The 17,901-nt window shown below is 34.7% G+C and overlaps 1 protein-coding gene and 1 non-coding gene across 12 annotated transcripts in view; both read right to left on the reverse strand.

Moving 5' to 3' along the window:
• Positions 1–17,901, reverse strand: part of PPFIA2 (PTPRF interacting protein alpha 2) — a 654,901-nt gene that overhangs the window by 438,259 nt on the left and 198,741 nt on the right. The gene's annotated exons all lie outside the window — the stretch shown is intronic.
• Positions 17,189–17,295, reverse strand: LOC130454811 (U6 spliceosomal RNA). The gene has a single exon (XR_008912610.1). It is a non-coding gene; the product is annotated as a U6 spliceosomal RNA (small nuclear RNA).

The following is a 17,901-nucleotide window of genomic DNA, read 5'->3' on the forward strand; positions in this document are numbered from 1 at the left end:
AAAATGATGCCATTGATTATTTTTTAAAAATATGGTATTTTGCTTAATAATTCTGATTCCAGGACAAGAGAACACAAAAAGAACCATTGCATAGTGCCAAAGAAGGACAAAGCTAAACTGCATAGTGCTAATTGAGCACAAGGTCAAAGAGACCAACCAATCCTGATGGGATTGATGACAATTTTGAGCCAAGACAAGAGGACTTGAACTTGTTTGGGGTTCAAGGTTGCAGCTGTTTAACATGGGTTAAAGACAAATCTTCCTTGTCCCACATTCTACCGAGTATCTCAAATTTGGCTCCTACCTGGCTCCTATAATCTAGTCCCTTTTTTGTCTTTCATGGTATGGCAAACTTTCTATAGTCCTGGATACTGATTGGGTAAATGCATAATTACCTAAATCATTTTAATTGGGTCCTGGTTCAAGGACCTGTTATAGATTTATTTTTCCTTAGAATTTTTACACATAAGACTTTGATAGTCTATATTTCATCTACAAATTATTTTCTCTTTTATTTGGAATTTTGTTGATGTTTTGATTTCTCTTCCAATTGATTCAGATACCTCATAATTCAGCCATGCATTCCTAAGTTATCCCTGTGTTTTTCAACACCCACTTCAGGAGGGAATGTATAATTATTCTAAAATTGCAAAGTTTAAATTCATTTTGAGAGTAATTTTAGGTTAAGAACCATGCTACCTCTCCAAATCCAGAAGTGAATTCTTTGGAGAAGGCACCATGAAGATGCCTCCACAGACCACAAGCTGTACCAGAAGATCCAGTGAACTTTTGGATGTGGTGATTTGAACTGTGTGGGTTTGAATGCATTTGTTTTGTATGTATACTGTTATGCCGAATGGGACTGCCCCCTAACTGAATTTTTTTGTCAATGAGCCTAGTTTTGAGGAACAAAACTGGTTTTGTTCCCTTTTCCTCTTATCCTCAAATTATTGTAATATCAAAGTTGATTATGTTTACAAGATCCATTGGAGAGACTAGTCTCCCACGGATCTCAAGGGGGGTAATGTATAATTGAAAATCTGTTACCCTAAAAAAAGAACTACATTTCCCAGGAGCCAACTGACTTCCTGTCCTTACGTACTTCATGTAGACAGGGGATATTAGGCGAGGACCTGAAGGGTCCTGCCTCTTTACTTCCAGCCCTGAGCTTAGTGGTGGTAAGGAAGGTGTTTGAACTGTTCTGATCAGCCATGGGCACGTGGTCTTTATTTTGTATCTTCTTTATTCCTTGATTTCTAATGATCATTAATAAATCTCTTAAAATATAATATTATTAGATATTTAATTTTTACAGACACAAATACTTCTAGTAGAGATGACAAAGATTCAAGTGAAATCAATATTATGTTATTATAGTATGTCTAGCCACTGGGAGCAGTTCTTTTATGTTTTCATCCAATGATCAATATTAACAATGTTGCTTTTCAATAAAAAACACATTGTGTCCCCAGTACTCATCATAATAACTTTTGCAATATGCATTTAACAAATGTGTTTTAAATGTAACTGATTTTCATTAGTCATATAACAGAATCACTAAAATAAATGGAAAGCCGACTGCAATTCTATCCCATATATATATATATATGTATATATATATATACATGCATGTAAACACATGTACGTATATATATGTATGTATGTGGGTGGGTATAGACATATACATATAATACTTATAGTATAGAAAAACACTTTTACCACAGATGGCTCTATCAATAATATGTTAAAGCCCTTGGTTTCTTTTCAACTTAATTTATTCCTCTTCTAAATTATGAAGGGAAACACTTAGAAAGTTATACTGCATTTTCCAAAGGATGTGCTTTTGGAAAGTTGAATGTAAATTAAGTATGTATAAGGGACACAATTTGGCACAATGGCTATTGCACTGATCCAGAAGTCGGGGGACATGAATCTAAATTTCCCTCTGGTGGCTTATTGTCTCTGTAACATTAGCAAGATAGTTAAATTTTTTCCTTACCTGGAAAAAGAGGTCCTCATAGATTCCTTCCATCTCAAGAAGCAGTATCCTATAAATTAATTCATTTTAAGCACATTCTACAGTGGGGTATAGGAGGAGATTTTGTGTCATGGGCCTCTTTTGAATTTTTTTGTTAGTGTTCTTTTAACTGGTCTTGTGAAGCCAACATACTCCTGATTATAATGCTTTTAAATGCATAAAGTAAAAGATATACAATCTAAAGGAAACCAACAAATTGAAATATTTTGTTTTTTTTAAGTCACAACCCCAGATTAAGAAACATTGCAATAGGAGAACTTCAAAGGATTTCAAAAGAGCCACATACTGCAAAGAGAAGATTTCAGCTATGATAGTATTCTTGTGTTCAAGCAATTAGGTGATATAGTGCTAGGCTTAATGTCAGAGAGAGGCATCTTCCTGAGTTCAAATCAGACCTCAGACAGTTAGCTGTATGATGCTGGACAAGTCACTTCATTCTCTTTTCCTCAGATCCTTATTTGGAAAATGAGCTGGAGAAGGACATACCAAAACATGCCAGTATCTTTGCCAAGAAAACCCCAAAAGGAGTCATAGAGAGTTAGACATCACTTAAACAAGTGAACAGCAGTTCTTGTATAAATGTGAATTTTTATGTAGCCAGTTTTGTTTTGTTTGTATTTAAAGTCATGAATACTTCATGCTGAAGAAGAAAGGGACACTTAACTTTTTAAAAATATTCGTAGCAAATGAATTCTATCAAACGTTCAAAGAACAACTAATCCCAATATTATACAAACTATTTGACAGAATAAGAAAAGAAGTAGTTCTGCTAAATTCCTTTTATGACAAAAATATGGTACTGAATCCAAAGCCAGGCAGGTCAAAAACAGAGAAAGAAAACTATAGACCAATCTCCTTAATGAATATAGATACAAATATCTTAAATAGGATACTAGCAAAAAGACTCCAGCAAGTCTTTGATCATGAGGGTTATTCACTATGACCAGGAAGGATTCATACCAGGAATGCAAGGATGGTTCAATATTAGGAAAACCATCCATATAATTGACCATATCAACAAGGAAACCAACAAAAATCACATGATTATCTCAATAGATGCAGAAAAAACCTTTTACAAAATACAACACTCGTTCCTATTGAAAACACTAGAAAGCATAGGAACAGAAGGGGCTTTCCTAAAATTAATAAACAGTATCTATCTAAAATCATCAGCAAACATGATCTGCAATGGGGATAAATTAGAAGCCTTTCCAATAAGATTAGGAGTGAAACAAGGATGCCCATTATCACCTCTATTATTTAACATTGTACTAGAAACACTAGCAGTAGCAACTAGAGAAGAAAAAGAAATTGAAGGTATTAAAATAGGCAAGGAGGAGACCAAGTTATCACTCTTTTCAGGTGATATGATGGTCTACTTAAAGAATCCTAGAGAATCAACTAAAAAGCTAGTGGAAATAATCAACAAGTTTAACAAAGTTGCAGGATACAAAATAAACCCACGTAAGTCATCAGCATTTCTATATATGTCCAATACATGACAGCAGCAAGAATTAGAATGAGAAATTTCATTTAAAATCACCCTAGACAATATAAAATACTTAAGAATCTATATGAACACAATTACAAACAATTACAAACTATATGAACACAATTACAAAAAACTTTCCACAAAACACTTTCTAATTAAAAAAATTAGATCTAGATAATTGTAAAAAACATTAATTGCTCATGGGTAGGATGAACTAACATAATAAAAATGACAATCCTACCCAAACTAATTTACTTATTTAGTGCCATACCCATTGACCTATCAAAAAACTTTTTTAACTGAATTAGAAAAAAATAACAATGGTCATTTAGAAGAATAAAAGATCAAGGATATCCAGGAATATCATGGGGAAAAAATATGAAGGAAGGAGGCCTTGAAGTCCCAGATCTCAAACTATATTATAAAGCAGTGGTCATCAAAACAATTTGGTACTGGCTAAGAGACAGAAAGGAGGATCAGTGGAATGGACTTGGGGTAAGTAACCTCAGTAAGACAGTCTATATGATAAGCCCAAAGATCCCAGCTTTTCAGATCAAAGTCCACTATTTGATAAAAAAAAAAAAGCTCCGAAAATTGGAAGACAGTATGGGATAGATTAGGTTTGGATCAACATCTCACACCCTACACCAAGATAAACTCAGAAAGGGTGAATGACTTGAATATAAAGAAGGAAACTATAAATAAATTATGTGAACACAGAATAGTATACATGTCAGATCTTTGGGAAAGGTAAGATTTTTAAGACCAAGCAAGAGTTAGGAAAAAAAAATCACAAAATGTAAAATTAATAATTTTGATTACATAAAAAAAAAAGTTTTTGTACAGTCAAAACCAATGCAACCAAAATAAGAAGGGAAGCAACAAATTGGGAAATAATCTTCATAACAAAAACCTCTGACAAAGGTCTATTTACTCAAATTTTTAAAGAGCTAAACTAATTGTACCAAAAATAAAAAATCAAGCCATTCTCCAATTGATAAATGGGCAAGGGACAGGAATTGGCAATTTTCAGTCAAAGAAATCAAAACTATTAATAAGCACATGAAAAAGTGTTCTAAATCTCTTATAATCAGAGAGATGCAAATCAAAACAACTCTGAGGTATCACCTCACACCCAGCAGATTGGCTAGCATGACAGCAAAGAAAAATAATGAATGCTGGAGGGGATGTGGCAAAGTAGGGACATTAATGCATTGCTGGTGGAGTTGTGAGTTGATCCAAACATTCTGGAGGGCAATTTGGAACTATGCCCAAAGAGTGATAAAAGAATGTCTGCCCTTTGATCCAGCCATAGCACTGCTGGATTTGTACCCCAAAGAGGTAATAAGGAAAAAGACTTGTACAAGAATATTCATAGCTAAGCTCTTTGTGGTGACAAAAAATTGGAAAATGAGGGGATGCCCTTTGATTGGGGAATGGCTGAACAAATTGTGGTATATGTTGGTGATAGAATACTATTGTGCTCAAAGGAATAATAAAGTGGAAGAATTCCATGGGAACTGGAACAACCTCCAGGAAGTGATACAGAGTGAAAGGAGCAGAACCAGGAGAACATTGTACACAGGGACTGATACACTGTGGTACAATCGAATGTAATGGACTTCTCCATTAGTGTCAATGCAGTGATCATGAACAACCTGGAGGAATCTATAAGAAAAACACAATCCACATTCAGAGGAAAAACTGTGGGAGTAAAAACACCGAAGAAAAACAACTGCTTGATTACATGGGTCGAGGGGGATATTATTGGGGATATAGACCCTAAAAGAACCCCTAAAAATCTATCAGTAGCTGAATAGAGTAGGATGGGAGAAAAATGAAAGAAATAGTAGGGTAAGGTGAAATGTGAACAATGTTCTGATTTGGCCTGAAGTCTAATTAAAGCTGTGGATATGTTTTAAATTTATATATATATATATATATATATATATATATATATATATATATATATATATATATATATATATATCAGGGAAATGAGAACATTGTTTACATTTCACCTCATCATACTATTTCTTTCATTTTTTCTCCCTTCCTACTCTAAAAGAGAACAATAATAGTAATTCCTGCTACAGGAATTCTCAAGGTTCTCCCAAACCCCAATTTAAGATAGTGACCGATATAACCTAAGAATCTAGTTTCAACTTCTAAGCAAACATCATGGGGATACATAGCTAGAACTGTAGGTACATGGTTAACAATAGCCAGATGAGTGGTTTATAAGTATGTCTGATCAATACTTTTTTTAACTTTAACATATTTCTATGGATTGAAGCCTCAAAATGCCAACCATAACAATACCAAGAATATGTCAAATAACAGAAATGCAAAGAGAGAGAGAGAGAGAGAGAGAGAGAGAGAGAGAGAAAGAGAGAGAGAGAGAGAGAGAGAGAGAGAGAGAGAGAGAGAGAGAGAGAGAAAGAGAGAGAGAGAGAGAGAGAGAGAATGATTCCTAAGCCTTCAGATGATGCCAGTATAGTGAAATACAACTCACAGGCTAGAAAAATAAACACAATCGCCCAGTTTTGCTCCGACCCTCCAGTCTGACTCAAATATTTTCATTCTTATGAGCCACACATAAAATTATTTCTCTCAAACTCAATTTTTTTCTTCTGATAGTTCTAATATACATTTTATGGTTAAAGAAGGAGCTGTAAAAACTTGAGAAATAAATCCAAGGGAAAAGAAACTAAATCCAAGGGAAGAAAATGTAAGGATACACCAACCTGAGTTATGGGATATTCTTCTAAATGCTAAAAAGGCTTGCAAATTCCTGTAGAATGTTTGAATTATTTATTCATAAACACATATGAATAATTCAGTAACACTATACATATAAATACATAGCTAAAGATACATAATTTCTATAATGTGTAAGCCATTCACTATAGAAAAAATTAGAAGAAAAAATGTGGTTCAGAAAATTGAATATAAGTCAAGAAGCATTTATTAAGCCCTTAATATGTATCAAGCACTGAGAAAAAAAAAGGATGATATATCTAATCCTCCACACTCACTGTGTTTGGATCATAGGATTGCAGTTGTAGAAGTTGAATGAACTTCGATAGCATATCTAGTCCTACCAAAACTCCCATTTTGCAGATATTTGGAATTGACTGACTTGCCCAAGTTCACTCAGCACAGTAAATATCAGAATACGAGTTTGAATCCAATTATCTGATCATTGGGCCACAAGTATCCTTTAGAATTATTAAATGCCTTAGTGGATAGGACACTGGAACTTTCCTGATACCATCTAGTTTCACTTTGTTTGCATTCCTCCAAACTGTGCATTGCCTTCCCCTTTCTCCTTTCCAATGTGTGCTCCTTCCCCCTCCCCCCACTGTTGTTCTCCTTGTGGCATCTATTAATGGCATATCTTTCACCAAACTAAAATTGAGATAGATCATCAATCATCATTTGGAAGACGAAATGGTAAAAAGCCAGGTAGAATGAGTCAAATAACCATTTCTCAATCTATTTATGCCTTACTTATAACCACTGGCAAAGACAGACCTTAATGATTAGCACTATATAGCTATTTAATGGAATGAAATGGAACCATTAACCCAAATTTTCCTGCAAATCAAGGAATATTCGAATTTTGCCTCCAGTTGTTCTTGTGGCTGCTTTCATTTAATAAGAGAACAAAGATGAGGAAGGAAAAGCTTAGCAGTATGTGTGCCAAGTAGACCAGATATGAAAGTGTTTCAAACCCCCCAGTGAGAAATTAAAACACCTCCCAAATGTATCTTTGGAAAATATCATCTTTTTTTAAAAATCAGTGTTTTCCATTCAGTTTAAATATGTGTATTTATTTTTCTTATTTACTTCCTTTATTTTCCCTATATTTTATTTTATTTTATTTATTTTACTTATTTACTTCCACTCAATTCCTATTCCAATAATTTTAAGGTGGGGGTTAGTCTCAGTTGTCTGAACATAAGGGATTCTTAAGCAACTCCCATCAAGCTGCAGGAGCTGTGAGTACGGGCCTGGCATTAGATTATATATGTCTGTTTTACAAAGACCAGTCTAGGTAAATGCAGTAAATTCATAACCAGAAGCCTCGTCAGATAATGAATGGTTTTCAGTCACATTAAGTCACTGGAGCTACCCACTACGGTGCAGAAGGGTTGTGGGCTATGTTCACAGATGGGTAGACTGACAAATTGAACAGTTCTTGAAGACAGTATTTCTACAAATAGAGGCAATAGTAGAAAAAAGAAAAAATAGGCTACTCATCTTTTCCTAGCACATTCACTCATAGGCAAATCTAATCATTTAAAACAAGAATAAGAATTTTTTTTTTAGTTGTTTCCCAGTCATGTCTTACTTCTTGACCCCATTTAAGATTTTCTTGGCAAAGAGACTAGAGGGATTTTCCATTTCCTTCTCCAGCTGATTGTACAGATGAAGAAACAGACAAACAAGGTTGTGACTTGTCCAGTGTCACATAGCTAGTTAGTGTCTGAAGCCAGATTTTAACTCAGGAAGATGAATCTTCTGATTCTGGGGATCAGCAGTCTAACCACTGGGGTACCTAATCAATGGATATATATTTGTTCTACTAAACAGTGCTTTCATACTTATTTTCTCACAATAGCTTGTGAAGGAAAAAAAAATCACATTACCAATACTCTCATTTTAAGGAAGAAGTTTAGTGAAGTGGAGAAAAAAACCAGGATTGAGAATTTAAGAGCATAGTTCTTGGAGTCTCTTGAGGCCTCAGTTTCCCCATTTGTAAAGCATGAAAAGCTTTGACTGCTATAAAACAATATCTAAATGTAATTAGGTAGCAAAATGGATAGTCCTAGAGTCAAAAAGACTCGTCTTTCTGAGTTCAAATCTGACCTCAGACACTTACTAGCTATGACCTGGGCATGTCAGCTCTTTGCCTCAGTTTCTCCATCTATTAAATGAGCTGGAGAAGGAAATGACAAACTGCTCTAGTATCTTTGCCACAAAAACCCCAAAAGGGATCATAAAAAGTCAGATTAGACTAAAAAAAGACATAAAAAACAACTTACAAGTACTTCCCATCCAGAATTGGTGTGAGGATCAAAATTAATATTAAAGTACTAAGCATAATACCTCTGACACATAGCAAGTGCTATATAAACATTATTATTGTTATTACTATTAGAGTGGTAAAGTGGAGTAGTAGATGGGAAATGAGACTCTATCAGGATAATGCAGCTTTACTTTATCTTGACATATGCCAGCTGTTTGACCCTGGGCAAGAAGCTTAACAACTCAGTATCCCCCAGGCAACTCTCCAAAAGTTTCAGAGAAGCTGTTGATCTGAATTGGAAGAGACAATATTCTCAGTAGTGACATCCCCATGCTGCTGCCATAACTGGTACAGAACCCCTACCTCTCCCAAAATTAGTACAACTAAAAATATCTTTATCATTTCATAATTAACAGAAACAAGCATAGACTCAGTTGGTCTTTTTACTCTTCTTTTTCTTTTTTCTGATAGATCAGAATACTAGTTTACAAATTCATTTTTATTTAAATTATATTTAATTTTCGATTAAACATTTGACAAACATGACTGCTTCACTATACGAGGAATCAAAAAAGATAGAAGACTGTATAAGAATTTCAATCTCTCTCATGAAAGACTTATTTTAAGTATCGAGTACAATTTTAAAATGAACATCAACACTGCTTTGCTTGTCTGGGTTCACTTTTCAACTTATATTCTCTTCTGTACATCAATTTTTTTTTCATGTTTCACTGACACTATTTTACTGGCAGAATCACTTTTCCCTCTTTCCCCAAACCAAAATAAACAATTAACTAAAAGAGAAAAGATCTCCTTTGCTAAAAAATAAATACTGGAAAAGGTCTGGGCTTGTGATTTTACTGACATAAGGAAATTCATTGATGAGAAAAGTACCTCTAATAAGGTGTTCTATAACCACATCCATGAGGGGAGCACTCTATCAGGAAAAGCAAAGGTTTCCGTTTTCAGACATTAAATTTTTTCCCCAGATTATATGTCAATACAATATCCTAATATTCATTTTATCATATTTTGCAATCCATGTTCTCATACTCCCTTCCACCCTAGTCTCTTGCCAAAATGACAGGTAATATGATCTAGGTTGTACATATATTATCATATAATGCATATTTCCATGGTCATCATATTGTGAAAGACACATATAACTTACACTGGACAAAAAGTCCCGGAGGACCTAAAGTAAAGAATGGTATGTTGCATTCAGACACCATCTGTTTTTTCTCTGGCGGTGGATCTCTTTTTTTTTTTGTCATGAGTCTCTTGGAGTTGTCCCGCATCCTTGCTTAATCTTGGGAACAGTTGGTTCATGGAACCATGCTTCCCTCAGGCTAGGTATACTGTGAACAAATTAAGTCCTAGGCTAGGGGTTCAGCTTATGCTTTAAGGGAGTCCTGATTCAATCAGGCTGAACTCGCTCAGGGTCACACAGCTAAAAAGTGTCTGATGCCGGACTTGAACCCAAGTTCCCCTGACTCCAAGGCTTGGCTGTGCTACCTAGCTGTCCCTTAAAATTATTCTTTAAATGTATAATAATAAAAGGGAGAGAAGGAATAGTTTTCCACCTCAAAGAATCATTTAAGTCAAACACTGTAGAAGAAATAAAATAAAATTAATATATTACAATTTTTCTCATGTTTTATCTTTGCAGGATTTCCTTCCAGTTTCCATTCAGGGTGAGTTGGCTTCATAACCAGACTCTCTCCTACTTGCCCATTCTCATTACATCTCAACCTCCTCTATGATCCAATGATGCCCATCTCTTTTTGTTCTTTATACAAGACAATTCATTTCCAGGTACACATAGGGGTCTCAGTGGATTGATAGCCAGGTAGTCCCAGGTTCAAATCTGACCTCAGATAATTCCTATCTGGGTGACCCTAGGCAAGTCACTTCAGCCCCATTGCCCTTGATCTTAACCATTCTTCTGCCTTGGAACCAGCACACCATATTGATTCTAAAATGAATGGAAAGGGTTATTTTTTAAAAGAGACTTCATTTCCCATTTTCACTAGCTGACCTTCATGAATGGAATTCTCTACCTCTTCAAATCTGCCTTCCATCTTTCTCTAAGTTGAATCTGTAATTTCTGAATGAAGCTTTTTCAGGCACCCCTTCCTTAATGCTCTTCCCTTCCCTCTGAGATCATCTTCAATTTCTCCTAAATACACCTTCTTCATTCAGAGTTGTTTGCATGAGATGATACTCACTGAGAGAATGGGCAGTTCTTACCCTTTTTCCCCACTGGAGCCTGAGATCTTGCCCGACACATAGGAGGAACTTAAAAATCACTTTTTTAGGAATGATTGACTTTATCTTTCTACCTGAATTTTGTTTTATTTGGTTTGTAATCCTTGCTCCCAGGATCTAGCACACAGTGGGTGCATAATAAATGAAAAGAGAATTGAATTCAGTAAGATAGTTTTAAATGATTGTATTGTACTACATGCATTTTGAAAACTATTTTACTTTTTATTTCACTGCATTTCCTTAAATGAAGATGTAAAAATTTAGATTTCCACAAGGTGGTGGACTTTCTTTAGAAATGCTAGCAGTGACCAGGTCTGATATTTTTATTGTGCTCTACCTCTAGTGCCGATTTTAATGTACTTCTATAAATAACCTAATGGACGTTAGAAAATTCAGCTGAACTACATAAAATGTCCTTCTAGACAAACTTCACACATTGTTACTGAACTGGATTCACACTTTTCAAAATAAAGTGAATTAAATGCATGATATGTTTATAGCTCTAATAATAATCACTTGATTCATACAAGAAGTTACAGTTTGGAAAGGGTTTTATATCATTTTCTCATCTACAGTTCTTGTTTCTACCTCATTACTCATTTAAAGTTCATACCATTTTAATCTGCTTTAAGATATCTTAAAAATGTGAATTTCCTTTACTGAATGGATCTCTCAGTAATCTCGGGTGCAATGAGCCTTGATACCCCTGAATTTTCAGATCATCAGAGCCTAGGACTGTGTGTGTCACAATGATGAATTTTTGTTTGGGGGATTTGATTCATATTCAAATGGATATGAATCTAGATTTCACTCTACTAAGTTTTATACTATACTATACTATAGTTCACTATACTAAGCACATACTGTGTATGTGGAACGATCTTACATACAATATACACTTTATGAAATATTGCGTGTCTCTCCTCAAGGTAAAAATTAAGAAAACTGATGTTAAAATTAAATAACTAACAATATTTCAGAAAGGAAATTTTATTCCACTAGGTTGTGCTGAGTGAATGAGCTTACACACCATGTTTTAAATTTGCTTGTAGAACACTGAGATGCCAAATGAGGAAAGGATTTTGTGAGAAATAAATTAGTTGTTAATTTTCTAAATCTTACCTAAAAAGTGTCCCAGATTTAAATCAGCTAGTTGTACCGCAGAATGCAGTAAGTCACCTTTGGGTATAGTTAGCTCATAAATCCTTATTTAAAAATATTTACCAGGAGTTCAGTAGCTAATTCATCCTAAAACCATTACTTTTGTAAAATATATTTTACTGACATGAATTTTACCTAACCAAAATATTTCTCCTTTCCTCTCCCCAAGAGCCTATATGTGTGTCTGTGTTTCTCTGTGTGTGTGTGTATATATATATATATATATATATATATATATATATATATATACATATATATGCACAGATACACATTTACACATACATATTTAAAAAAAAGAAAATGTCAAAACTAATCAATAAGTTGAAAAAGCCTCAAGATATTTACAACGTACTACTATCCCAGTGGACATCCCCTCTCCACAGAAAAAAAGGTGGGAGCATCTTTTTCTTTCTCTTCCTTAGTCATACAGTTCGATCTAGTCTAGAAAATAAGGATAGATATCCCACATTTGCACAAGTTAGTTCAATCTCTCTCAAAGGTCTTTTCTTTGTTTTGGTTTGTTTTGAGAAAAACTACCTGCAGCTGCAGAAGATCCATTCTCAAATGAATGTTATCTCCCTTTGTCAAGAGTTCTTATAGAAGGATCTGGGTCTCAGCAGACTCCCAAACTGGTTACTAAATTCTGGAGGGGTCAGTGCAGTGGGGAAGAGGGTGCCCAGGAGCATCTTATTCAGAAAATCCTCTAAATTTTGGGCAAACTTACTTGTTCATATTGCTTTCTGCTTCAGTGAGAGAGGGGGAGGGTTCTTCCATGTCCCCCAAGTCAAACTAAGGATGATTCTACTCTTAGTCTCCTAGTCATGTTTAGAAAAAAGCAAATGGTATATTTGGGAAGCAGGTAGGTGATTCAGTGGATAGAATGCTGGACTGGGAGTAAGGAAGACCTAAATTCAAATCTAGGCTTAGACACTTATTGTGTGATCCTGGGTGTGTCATTTAACATGTTTGCCTTAGTCCACAGGAGAAGGAAATGGTAAACCATTCCAATATCTTTGTCAAGAAAACTACATTGTGTCCAGGGAGATTAAACAATATGTGTTATGGTTGAAGAAATGACCTATATTTGGAAAAGGAGGAATTGGCAAAAAAGTGTTGCAAGCACATGAGGAAGTTTTTACTATATGGCTAACTATATTGAGTGTAAATTTGTGAGAAGGAAAGAGATGTCATGATGTCACAAAGCATATGTTCATTCTGCCTCTCTCTGCTTCTCATTCCCCCTCCTACCTCAGATATAATGGACAGAGAGATGGTCTCATCAACAGGAAGGCTCTGGTTCAAGTTAATTTAACTTCTCCATGTCCCTGGCAACTCTCTAAAGCAAATCTTTAAAAGAAATGAATTAGAAATGAAATGAGACTCTCCAAGACTATAAATTACAGAGAAGGAGCAGATCTTTCTGGGTAAACACGTTTTTCAATAGGATTTCCCATTATGAATGAAATCATAGGTTAATAAATAAGTAAATAAAGCTAACAATATTTTTTAATTCAGAATATTTAGCTCAAACAGCAAATTCCCCCTTTTTGCTTATAAGTCATTTTGAAGATTAAGAAATTGAAGCACAAGAAAATAAATTATTTTTCTGGGTTCAATTTAATTCAATCCAAACACATTTAATAACTCTATACAGTGTGCTATCTACAGTAATGTGCCTGGAGAGTAGGTAGTCAAAAATAAACCAGTCCCTAGCCAAGGAACTTTTTGTGTTCTATTGACCATGTTGCCAGTAGATCTAGGACAAGAATCCACCTCTCATAGCCTACCCTTCAGTACTACTAGATCACATAGTCCCTCCCCATTCCTAGAATCATTCTTTAGAAGACCATCATTCAAATGTACATATATGTAGCCAAGGCTGAGGTTGTCCTTTAAATTCTTCATATTAGATTTCAACAGGAGAGGCTGGAATTTGGCAATAGGCAAACCAGTAGCTCAGGTCTGATAGATTTTAATCTCTAGTGATAGGTCTGAAGGAGAATGAGTTAAGAGAAAACACAAAGGAGAAAAAAGTGTTTATTCAAGTTTATTCAAGTACTTTCAATACCAGCTTTGTTGAACTTCAGCAAGGATTTACTATACAAAAAATTCCTTTTCAATCAAAACCTTTAGTTCCTCTCAAACTTCTCTTCCTATTCACTTTCTTCCTTCCCTCTTTCGTTCCTTCCTTCTTTCCTTCCTTTCTTTCTCTTCCTTCTTTCCTTCCTTCCTGTCATTCTTCCTTCCTTACTTTCTCTTTTTTCTATAAATATGCAACATATATCCAATAAAAAGTAATTTAACCTCTTAGCCTATTTTAGTAGTCCACTGCCCATTCTAGATCAATGATTTTATTAGTATCATCCAGTTTAATGTGATTCCATAGAGAAAGTGATTAATTCCTAGGTATTTCTTTAAGGATGATTAACTAATCTTAAAGTATAATATAATTAGGAGCAATTAAATATAGGTTATCACTGAATAGGTTCTTTTCTATCTTCTTAAACTTCAAAACTAGCCAACCAGGCTTTCAAGATTAAAGAAACAAGCCTTCATGGAGGTCTGAACATTTAGGCTTTACATGATAGAGATGTGTTAAGACCTGAGATATATTAAGAGTCCCTCCACCCTCCATTATTTGCTCTTGGTGACTCATCTCAGGCAGGACTGGATAAGAAACTGGACCTAAGAATTAACAACGTTACCACAGGGTATCACCACCGGGTCCATTGCATGGATTCCCATGTTAACAGCAGATGTCAGGAGGATGAGGTATAAATGCTACCAAACAATAAGATATATAGCAGTCCAATGTGGCTTGGGGGTATACCAAGAGTTTGGAATTTACCAATCAAATAACCCACTGCTACCCAGGCAGATATAAACAAAGCTGACACTGAAGGGGATAAGGGTAGAGAGAAGGAGAAGGAGAAGTAGAGGTTGGAGAAGGTAGGGGTCCCAAACCACGAAAAAAGGTCTGGGATCCTATTTGTTGGAGGGGGCCAATTCCTTCTAATAAAGTTATTGACTCAGAGTTCTGCCTCGCTTGTTTTATTGTATATTGTTCAAATTTGTGTCATTACAATCCACCATGCTGCTAGAAATGGGGTGGGGGGGAGAGAAGAGAAATACTTTCCTTGACACACATTTTCTCCTTTAACTTTCAATCTATTTTTCTCCTTACTATAATGAACAACTTCTCAAATCAAAGGTCAGTCCATTCCTACTATATCCAATTCCCTTCTACCATCTTTCTCTCTAATCTAATTTCATATATAAGATGGCTTAAAACACTCCCAATAATAGTATGAAAGTAATATTCTGGAAGACAGGTTGCCAATGATTATTTCTACAATCAATGTCCTCTTCCCAGAAGTTATACTCTTTGATTAATCAGAACTTGATGCCTCTAATATTTGTTGTGAGAGAAAGCTAAAGGGGTTGTGAGGTGCACATAAGGTTAAAGTTAATTGAGTCTCACTCTCTGTGTTAAGTTTGACATCAATTCAGTGAACCCTAATAAGGAAGGTTATCAGAATATTTAAGGAGAAAACCAGATTAGGTTACTATTTGTGCAGATCAAAGGTTCCAAATAATCAAAGTGATGGTTTTAGATCAAGAACAGCTACTGATGCAGCTGATGGTGAAGATGATGACTGATGATGATGATTATGATGATGTTTTTCTATGTTTTCTACAATCCCTAGTTTATAAGCTCCTGATCAATGTCTATTATCTGACCAAGGAGAAAATGAGCTGAAATCATTGATGAGTTTTCTAAAACATCCCAAGTCTCATCTTACAACAATAATAAAACTACCCTATTGAAGAAATTCTTAAAACATTACCTACATTTATGAGTCCACACTATGTTCCTATGTAAGTAGATTTTGAACAATTTATAATGCATTTCTTTGGGTCTTGGTTTCTTCAACTGGGAAATGATGGGAAGAGGGTTGTTTATAGGAGTTGGTCTCATGTTTCTTTCAGATCTTTTGTTCAATATTTCTATGCATAATGGGTGATTAATAAATTTTGGGTAAGTGTATTAAATTCTTTCTGTCCCCTCCTGTCCTACAAAGAATCAACAACCATCAATAAATGAGTAACCTCTCCCTCACTGGCCTATGCCATGCCATATTACCAAAGTCCCTAGAGAGACACAAGGTCACTTTGTTTTTCCTGTTACAGGAATTTTCTCTAGAAGTTTTCTAGAAGAAAATGAAAGAACTTTTAATGGCAGAAATTCAGATACCAAGATGGATGAAGATATTTTTTATAAAGGTGTCTCTTGTCTCTTATCCCTCAAATCATGTTATATAAGCAGCTACTTGTTCAGAAATGAAAAAATGCAGCTAAAGATTAAAAATAAAAAATATAGTTCCCTTCAAAATTAGGATTGTCACATTGTGGAGAATAGCAAATTTATTGAATTTATTCAGCTGATTTTTGATGGCAACAATCTAAAACAGAAAAGATAAAGTTGCCTAAAGTCACTTCTATAAAAAGACGATGCAAAAGTGAGAAAGCTACAAGGTGCCTGACATCCCACCTACTCTGATTACAACTGAGGTTAAGTTCAGAATAAAAATTTGAAATTCCATGTTAAAATAAGAGTTTATTGCCTCCCTTGGAAATGAATTTAAAATATATGTTCTACATTAAATATATGTGAACAGTTTTCCTCTGAGTATCTGTGATAAGGATTTTCTTTGATGTTAAATCTCAAAAAATGGCATCCCATTGTGTTCTAATAAATATTTAAAATCTATTGAACAGCATTAGAAAGATTTATGTTGAGGTTAACAACACTACAGCTTGAGAATTAAAACTCCTTAAGGGAAGAACCTGGCAAATTTTATATACTTGAAACAGCATCTAACATGCTGTAGTTGAATGGCTGACAAATTTGGTGGAGCCAAGCAGAAAATAGACCACAAATAAGAATTCAAATGGAGGTGGTGTGTGGGGGGAACAAAACAAAACATTATAATTTGACTGTCATCAGATTCCTTTGGGAAAATGATACACTTTAATGTGGCACCACAAGTATATCAAAGAACATAAAAATTATGCGCACTGACTTTTTAAAGCTAAAGCTTAACAATTATGCTTAAGAAATGTCAAATAACAAGGCTAAAAAGTACAGAGATTTTTATATGTGAAATATATCTTTTGGTAAAATAAATTACACTTTTTAATGTAATGCTTCACAAATTAGTGTGCCATTCTTGTAAAGGGGCCATGTTAATCTTCAATATATCATTATAATTTACCTATATGGACTGCTGATGAAAGCACACAATAATTATTTATAACACTAGCTTACATTTTATAGCAATCTAAAGTCTATAAAGAGCTTTACATGTGTTAATTCATTTGATTTTCATAACAACCCTAGAAGATAGGTATTATTATTGTCTCTATTTTACAGATGAAGAAATTGAGATTAAGAGAGGGTAAGTTACTTGTCCAAGATCACAAAGATAGTTCATAAAGTGCCTACTAAATTCCAAGCACTGTATTAGACATTGGGAATTAGCAACAGCATCGACAATAAATACTAATAATACAGACAGTCCTTCCCTTTTAAGAGCTTACAGTTCACCAAAAGGCAGTAATGGTTTATTTAGAGTTCAGAGATTTTGGTTCAAGCTTTGCCTAGCTTGGTGACCCTGAGCAAATCCATTTTACCTGTTTTTGTCCTTAGCCTTCCCACCTGAAAAATAGAAATAATAAAGTTCTATTTCTATATCAGGGCTGAGGTAATCTTAGATTTAGAGAGAGAAGTTGACCCTAGGCAAACCCATTTTACTTGTTTTGTCCTTAGCTTCTCCGCCTGAAAAATGTACATAATAAAGTTCTATTTCTATATCAGGATGGAGTCAATTATAAATTTAGAGAGAT

This window comes from Monodelphis domestica, chromosome 5, assembly GCF_027887165.1.
Source record: "Monodelphis domestica isolate mMonDom1 chromosome 5, mMonDom1.pri, whole genome shotgun sequence".
Classification (NCBI taxonomy): domain Eukaryota; kingdom Metazoa; phylum Chordata; class Mammalia; order Didelphimorphia; family Didelphidae; genus Monodelphis; species Monodelphis domestica.